The following is a 9781-nucleotide window of genomic DNA, read 5'->3' as shown; positions in this document are numbered from 1 at the left end:
GGTTGAGGCCCTATAGCTCCTGACAATGTTAGTACACACCTTGGAACGCCTCCTTGATTATGCACCAAAATCATAATTCCTATTCTCAAATAAACACCTTCCTGATTATATGACAGTCAGATTATTTCTCTCTGGTTCGCAAAAAAAATCCTGAATATTTAACAGTCAGTAGGAATTTGCTCCGGCACAGCTCCATTTTCCCATTTTAGCAAAAAAACAGTTAATATTTATTGAACACTTACTATGTAAGAAGCACAGTGTTAAGATTTTTATATATGACCTCTAGCAAAATTAAAATGAGACCCTACTCATTTATTCAACAAGTTACTGAATTCCTTTCATGCTAGGTGCCAGGGAAATAAAGATGAATGGGGAACAACCATTACCCTCAAGTAATTCATGAAGTCCAGTGGGGGGTAACAGATACAGAGATAGATAAATTGCAGTGAAGATAATAAATAATGGAACAAACGGTGGTAGTAACTGATTTAGTACCTATTCGGCTTCTGCTGGAGGTAAGGGTAACTGAAGAGAACCCCCCCTTTTTTTTAAGCTCCTTGCAAAACTTCATGCTGACCATGTCAAAACATCTGTGGATAAAGTTTATGTAGATATCTTTTAGATTTAACAGAATTGAAGAGCACATCATTTCTTTTAAAAGAAAATTTTTGACACGTACGTTATATCTAATACTTAGAATTGGGTCTAAATTATCTGTCATATAGACTTTAGAAAGAGAATATGGAATACAGAGAAGGGACCTTTTGAGAACTGACAATTTACAGACCTCAGGAGTGCTATCCTTATTCAAATTCAATTTCATTTTAGAAAGCTTGAAGGCATCAGACTGTTACAGAGATAAAAGAGCCAAGTATTAATCTTTTGAGTTAGTATCTTATTCAAGCTGTTGAACCTGAGAGGAGTTTGCAGGACTCTTAATTTATTTTAAAACTAAAGATCAAGCAAAATAAGTTAAGAAAGGAAACATAAAGGCCACTCCTTATTTTGATTAGTGCTAACAATGATTGTAATCCATTACGACAACTGCTTATTTTATGCCTCAAGTTCTTCGTGGAAACAGCATGGTAAAAATAATAAGATATTGCTTTTATTATTGTTCTGATCTTCTTTGGCTCAGTCCTATGTTTGTCCATCACCTTTATATTGGCTTACACCAGCCAGAATTATATTTTAACATTATGGTCAGAGTGTGAAAACAGGGTTTGGGATGTATCAAAAACCAATCTTGATGTGACAGAACAGTGTGCCACAAGACAAAGTTGTTATGCTTCTTTCTCCTCTATCTGCCCTATGTGGACCTAACATGAGTGAGGTGATGATTTAGTGCAGAATTCTTCATATTTCACAAGGAACCCTACTGAGCAAACTTGCTTTGGTTTCTCACAAGATTATAGAGGACAGAATGAGGGATGACTCTTTGAAAGGAGAACAGTCAGGGACCTAGCAACCAGTCACAACCTCCTAATTCCCTTCAAGGCCTTGGGGCATAAGTACTAGGGGATGGTAAGGCTTCAAATTTTACACAAAAATCAATGCAAAGGGGGGAAAAAGAAAAAAATGTAACTGGAAAGAACTCAATTATTTGAGGATCAAGTCCATTACTTGGCTATATTTATATGTCATTACATGTTTCCTTTTATGTTTATTTTATATAAATTTCAATTCTGTTTTATTTTTCTTATCGGTCTTTGGATACAAAGAAATCTCTCTTGGTTTCAATTCAAAAGATGAAATTATTGACATCTTTATATTGGCTTTTTGCCACACCCGTCCCAAAAAATTGTTGAATGAGGAGGCTACTATAAGTTAGGGTAACCATAAAATTTACCATCCAAATCAGAGCACTTTTGAGAATGAAAAGTGATGATGTCATTAATACACTGTAATAATTATGCTGGGAGATCAGGAGTAAGCAGAGACCACCTCTCAGCAAAATGGGAGATATTCTAACTATGGGTCATTGAATCACTGTTAGTTGTCTGCCATATGGATTTCACTGAAACATCTGAAAAAAAGTGAGACCATGTCATAAAAAATATTCCTGGGATTCATGTGTTAATGTCATAAAAATTAGAGCCATGAAATAGTGATTCTACCCCTTATGAGTTAAACAAAATAGTGAGGAGAAGATACTCTAAAGACCTGCAAAGCTAACTGATCCTTTTCCAAGGTCATTACTTTCTCTTCCTCTTTCGAGCTTATGTGCCTATCCTCCACAGGGCTCAGAATTCTTCCCAGACTCTATATTCCTATTACAACTGCTTGAGCTCAGGGTGTTTTTATATTTCACTTGGACTAAAACAAATACCTTCTAACCGATCTCCCTGCTTTCAATCTTCCTACATGTCAAATCCTTTGTCTATATCATAGCCAGAATGGTTTATTTAAAATGTAAAGCTGACCATACCATTCTCTTTCTCAAAATTATTCAAGAGCTTCCATTCCCTATAGTACAAGGTCAAAATCCCTTTGTAAAGCTATCTACTTCTTCTGCTTCACTCTTTGGCAATAATACACTGTTTTCATGCACACCATTGTAACGTTCACATTACTCTTATCTCTCTCTACTTTTTGAAAACTAGGTAAATGGCTTTTTCAGAAGGAAGTTCAGCATTGGATCATGTGTGATATCTGTGTTCATCAATTTTATCTTTTTTTATATACTGTTTATATACAGTATAATTCACTCTTTTCAGTCACTATTTTATTAGTTTGGACAAACGTGCAGTGATAGTAACCAATACCTCTACTAACAAGATACAGAACAGTTCTTTCAAAGCCTTCTCTCCTCTCCAAAAATATTTTTGTCACCTTTGTAGTCAAACCCTCATCCCCTAAACCAATTATCTGTCCCATGTTCTTATAGTTTCGCCTTTTCTAGAATATCACATAAATGGAATCACAGACTATAAGTCTATCACTCAGGATATTAATTAAGACTCATCCATGTTGTTGCAGTGTCAGATGCTCATTCTTTTTTGTTGTTGAGTAGAGTTCTATTGTCGGGATGTACCACAGTCTGTTTATCCATTCCCCCAATGAGGGAACATTTGGGTTATTACCAGGCATGGGTAGTTATGAATAAAGATGCTATCAACATCCTCACACAGGTTTTTATGTGATTATAGTTTTTCATTTCACTTGGACAGAAGCGCAGGAGTGGGGTTGCTCACTAGTTTGGTGAGTATATGTTTATAACAAAAGTGCCAGTTTTTTTTAATGTGGCTGCACTGATTTGTACACTCTCCATTAATAAATGAGTTCCTCCACATTCTCACCAACATTTGGTATGGTGGGTTTTCTTAATATTAGCCATTCTAACAGGTGTTTAGATGTATCAAATTATGGTTTTAATTTGTATTTTCACAATGGTTAATTATGTCAAGCATCTTCAATTCTTTTATGCTATCACTGTATCTTCTTTGCCTAAGTGTTCAAATCTCTTTCTTTATAAGATTTTTAGTTTTCTTATTGTTAAGTCTTGTGCATTTATATATTCTCCATATAATTACCTTATCAGAAATACAATTTGCAAATATTTTTCTCACTCTGTGGCTTCTCTTAACAGTGTCTTACAGAGCAAATATTTTAAATTTTGATTAAGTTCAGTTTATGAATTTTTTTTTGCACCATGCTTTTGCTGTCATACCTAAAAATTATTTGCTTACTTGATGCATCCATTTGCTAGGGCTACTATAACAAAATATCACAAACTCAATGAATTAAACAACAGAAATTTATTTTCTCACAGCTCTGAAGACTAGATGTGCAACATCAAAGTGCCAACAAGTTTTTGTTTTTTTTTTAAAGATTCATCTATTCATGCATACAAGAACTGGGGCACAGGCAAGAGGTGTGGCGGGGGAGAGGATTCACCAGAAACAGAGTGGGGAACGGAACAGGCAGATTGAATGAAGTACACTGCTGTGGAGAGCAACGGGCAAGACTGGAGAGGTCTACTGCGCCATGTGGGCTGCTCCCTGGCAGGCCAGGGGCTTGAACTCGTGCTGCAGTGGCTGCGGACAGCCTCATAGGTTGCGTTGTAACCCTTTGCGCCACCAGGGAGGCCCAAGTTTGTGATGCTTCTCTCCTTGACTTGAAGATGGCCACCATCTACTCACACTGTGTCCTCACATGTTTTCTGTGCACACACAGGTCTTTATCTTGACCTTTTTTTCATAATCTTATAAAGACACCTGTCATTTTAGATTGGAGTCCACCCATATTACCTCATTTTACCTTGGTTACTTCTTTAAACCCAATTTTAAATCCAGTCACATTCTAAGGAATTGAGGATTAGGCTTCAATGTATTATTAAAGGGGAGTGGAAGGAGGAATAGTTTATCTCATAATATAATGTGACAAAGATTTTTTTCCTGTTTTCTGAAAAATGAATGATTTTAACAGAATTGAAAAGCTATTTGTTGAGATCAGAGACTGACTCTGCTTGGTGCTGTACTGCTGATGCCTAATATAGTGCTTGACATATTAAATTGTTAACCAGAAGCATTTTTGAATAAATGAGTGAATGAATGTGATTCACATTTGCTAGTCTATTCATGCTGTCTGAGTCTCAGGGAATATTTGTAGCTGTCTAGCTGAAGGCTTTTTCTGGTGTTTATCAGATCTAAATTATTCCCTAAAATACTGTCAGGAACCATTCAAAATTGCCTTCAAAAGGCAATATCTACTTAAGGCAAACATGAGACTAAACTATAACTCAGCAATTTCACAGGTATATATACTACCGGTTAATATATAAAGGACACCAAGGGGCATGTATAAATACATCAATAGCAACGCTATTCATGAAAGACAAAGTTGGGTATATCTAAAATATCCATCAGCAGTAAAATTAATAAATTCTGACACATTCATAAAATGGAATACTATACAACAGTGCCAATAAGCTATATTACTTATATTTGCAACAACATAAATGTGTCACTAAACAAAATATTGATCAAAATATCAGACAAAATGAGTACAGATTTTATTGTTTTCATTCACATGAAAGTCAAAATAAGCAAAACTCACTTGTGGTAATAGAACTCATGATGGTAGTTAACTTTTATTGGAAGAGGGAATTGAGAAAGAATATGAGGGGGCTTCTGGGCAGCTGGTAGTGTCTGTTTATGTACATGGGTGCTGGGCATATAAACAGGTTTACTTTGTGAAATATCAAGTAACTATGACTTATTTGTGCTTATATATATATTAAAAATACTCCATATGGTTGACCTTGTTAATTCTGTACAAACTGGGAATTTTTACTGAAATTTATTAAAGAACAAAGCTGACTAGAAAACAGATTACTTTTCTATTATATATATATATTTCTCCTTCTAACTTTTCTTTCCATGGCTGTATTATCAGAATGCTTTCACTATGTAGAGCTAAAATTCTAAAAAAAAAGGGAAGGCAATAACACAAAAAAGAAAGCTCTTTTTATAGAAGTCCTGAAGAAACACTAGAATCAAGGAAAGCTTATATGGACTTATCTTTTTACCACACTTAGTCTGGTCACAGATGTCAATTCTGCTCCTTATATAAAGTTGAATTGGTCATACCAGTTTCCTTTTCTACTAGTAGTGAAAGTATTGTACTATGTACTTTTTTTCACTGTTGATCTATTTTTAATTTGCACTTAAATTTCAATAGTGGGGAGACATTCTTTGTAAAGTGGTACTTAGTATTATGTTTCTGAAATATTAAAGAATGTTTTGAATTGTCACCTACCTGGAGAGGTCACCCTTATTTATATCATGGTACTTTTAGAACACAAGTGGAATCAATGACTTTTGAAAAGCAGGGTTGTTGAACATCAAGAGAACCATATAAAATGTGTGTGTATGTGTTTTGAAAAGTGAAGGGGTCCAACAAGATGGTGTAAGAGTGAAGATGCAGGGGTCACCCCCCTCCACATATTTATAACCAAATTGTACGGAAATAAGGGAAAGGGTTATTGGATGACCATCATATGCATGAAGAGGGACTACATGGCCAAAAAAAAAAAAAAGGTAGAAAAAATTGAAATTTGTGTTTTGAGTATTATTAGGGCAACCAAATGCAAAAGAGAGGGAAGGGAAGCTGCCATTCAGAGTTTCTCTTGTTGGCTGAGGGACCCATACCACATTGGGGACAGTAGAACCTGGGGACTGCCCTGGAGAAGGGAACACACATAGTCCATGTTGAGGATAGAAGGTTTATCCATGGAGAACTATAGGAGCAGAAAATCCACCAAAGAATGCTGGAATAATAGATTAATGCCTGCAAAGGCAGATGCTGTACTTCTGGATAACAACAAGGGAACCAGAGCTATAGAGCAAAACACCCTCCTCTCCAAAACAGGGGAGACTGAGGATAGTGGGCAGGCTTGGTGACTGTAGGCATGGAGTCAATGAAAGTGGCTTTTGTCAGCTTGAGTTTCGGGCTGTCAGATTTGAATAGCTGGAATCTGATCCAGTGGATTGTCTTGATTGGCTCACCTGTGTCTCTATACAAATGAGGCCTTTCTCTACAGTCGGTGACAATGTTACACAAATACTTGCCACACCCACACCTGGATCCAAAGCCATGATATCACTATGCAGTGAATACTGCCTTTAATCAGAGTTTGATGCACCTGGGCGAGGGCCACAGGCAAAATCACCTCAGGGCAAGATTCTATACTTTAAAGCAAAGGGGGAAACTTGAGCATCAACTCTATCCCAACCATAGCCCCTACCCAGTGCTACAACTATCGAGAGAGGATTGAAAGGGGAGACTGTCTTTTATGAAAGGCAACTGTAAACCTTGAGAAACAAACTCGGACATTAGCCTGTCCACAGTATGAACCAGCAGCTCTCAGTTCATTCTGCTCCTGTCTGTACTTCCAGGGGAAATAATAATTGTTGCAGAACCCCCATATAGGAGTTAAACCACAACTGAGAGCTTGATGCTAGCCTGAGATTATTTAAGATGCTTTGTCTGAGGAATTGGCATAGGGGAGGGGGTCATGGTAAATTCCTAACCCCACTCAACTGAAGAGGCTGTGGTACCTTTGGAGTCTTGAATTCTATCTAGGTATTCTCTACCACCGACCTTCTGATACAGATACAAATGAATCATTAGTCATTAGGGAAATACAAATCAAAACCACAATAAGATAATACCATTTCATACCCATTAGTATAATTACAATAAAAGACATGAAACATGGATCTAAATGGATTCTGCCATCTGCCACATAAAGACCAAGCATACACTTAGTGAAAGATCTTTAATAGACTTATTGTGCACAGAGAGGGAAGAAGAGAAAGGATATAGTTTCCCAAAAAAACACTGAAAGAGTTTTTCTCCTCTTGGGTAAATGTCCAGTCAAACTGGGTTGGCCCAACAGAGACCCTGAAGCCCAAAATCTTGCCACAAGTCTAAGGTAACTTTTGGTGGGGAACCATAGACTAAGGGCAAAAGCGGCCAGGCAAGTCTCAGACGAAAACAAAATTTTTATTTTATTTTCTTAAAGATTTATTTATTTATGCATACAAGAACTGGGGCACAGGCCAGAGGTGTGGGGGGTTTGAAGATTCACCAGAGACAGAGTGGGGAGCAGAACAGGCAGATCGGCTGAAATACACTGCTGAGGGGAGCAGCGGGCGAGACAGGAGAGGTCTGCTGCGCCATGTGGATCACCTCCCTGGCCAGGGATAGAACTCACACTGCAGTGGCTGTGGATAGCTTCGTAGGCTGTGTCTTAACCCCCTGCGCCACCAGGGAGGCCCCAAAAAGAGTAAAATTAAAGTTCAAATCAAGATAAAGACTGCCATTGCCATCCTCCCCACAGGTCTCTCACTCAAGTATCTCTTTCAAGTTTCTCATGTCTCTACTCCATATACCTCTTCTATGTCACCCAAGTTCCTGGTGCACGTCCAAAGGTGAGAAGCAAGCACAGATTTTTTTTTTTTTTCTTCACATGTTGTTCTACTCCATGTGTCTCCTCCAAGTGTTCTTCCTTTCTGTGTTTTTCTCCAAGTGTTCTATATCTTGCCATGACACTCAACTCTGCCCCTCATTAGGTAAGCCAGGGAACCTGGAACCTCCCCTTTTTATGGAGATTTTTGTTACAGTCACCCATGTCAATGAAACTTTCTAATTTGACATCAAAAGAACATGGAAGAAAATCATGATTGTTTCAGTTGCTGCAGAAATGACATTAAAAATAATTCAATAGGGGCCTCCCTGGTGGCACAAGGGGTTAAGCACAGCACTGTGAAGCTATCCACAGCCTCTGCAGCACCAGTTTGATTCCCGGCCCCAGGGAGCTACCCACATGGTGAAGCAGACCTCTCCTGTCTCGCCTGCTGCTTCCCTCAGCAGTGTATTTCAGTCAATCTGCCTGTTCTGCTCCCCACTGTCTCTGGTGAATCCTCTCACCCCCCATGCACCTCTGTCCTGTACCCCTGTTCTTGTATGCATAAATAAATAAATCTTTAAAAAAATTCAACAACTCTCAGAAAACAAAGAACTGAAGGGTACTTCCTCCACATTATAAAAGTATTCTACAAAAATTCAGAGTTAACATCATCTTTAATCTATTGGAATACTATTTTCCTCATAAATTCACAAACAATAAAATAATTTCCATTTAACTTTATACTGGAATTCCCAGTCAGTGTGCTATGATAAGTAAAATAAATGTATTGAATTGGAAAGAGTGGAAATTTTTATTCACAGATGCCATAGTTACAAATTTTAAAGTTCTAATAAATCTGCAAAAAAAAATCCACTAAAATGACTAGAACTAATAAATAATTTAGAAAAGTTGTATGGCACAAAGTCAACATTGAAATCAATTTCTATTCAGTTACAAGAAATGGTGGAAAATGAAATAAGATATATTTCCTTTTAAAATAACATGAAATACTTCAGGATAACTTTGTGAAAGATTTTATAGTTTTCAGTGTAGAAGTCATAAAAACATTTTTGAAAGAATGAAGCAATATCCAGATGAAAGCAAAAATATATATAATGTTCCAATATGGGAAAACTCAATATTACTAAGATGTTAATTTTCCCCAAACTGATCTGTAGATTCAACCTAAGCCTAATCTAATTTCCAACAAGACATTTTATAGGAATTCACAAATTAATTCTAAAATTTATATGGAAATACAAATGACCTGAAAGAGTCAAACAATTTAAAATAAAGTTGAATGACTTATACCAACTGACTTCAAGACTTATCAAACCATAAGTAAATGAGGTAATGTTACATTGGTGAAAAGATTTACATGTTGCTCAATTGAACAGATCGAGCTCAGAAATAGACTCATTCGGGCCTCCCCCGTGGCACAGCAGGTTGAGCACAGCGCTGGGAAGCTGTCCGCAGCCTCTGCAGCGCAGGTTCGATTCCAGGCCGGCCAGGACCCACATGGTGTGGCAGAACTCTCTTGTCATGCCTGCTGCTCCCTCAGCAGTGTTTTCGGTCCGCCTGCCTGTTCTGCTCCCGGCTCTGGCTCTGGTGAATTCTCTCACCCTCCCGCACCTCTGGCCTGTACCCCAGTGCTTGTATAAATAAATACATCTTAAAAAAAAAAAAAAGACTCATTCCCATGCGACTTATTCATTTGTAACCAAGACAGCAAGATAGCACAGTGGTGGAAGAAATATCTTTCAATGGATGGTGCTAAAGCAACTGCTTATCTGTATGGAAACTATTTAATGTTACTTAATGTCATAGAGAAAAATCAACCTAAATTAAATTATAGACTTAAACATA

This window comes from Talpa occidentalis, unplaced genomic scaffold (genome assembly GCF_014898055.3).
Source record: "Talpa occidentalis isolate TD23 unplaced genomic scaffold, MPIMG_talOcc4v2.1 talOcc4.15, whole genome shotgun sequence".
Lineage (NCBI taxonomy): Eukaryota > Metazoa > Chordata > Mammalia > Eulipotyphla > Talpidae > Talpa > Talpa occidentalis.
This window is presented reverse-complemented; position numbering follows the sequence as displayed.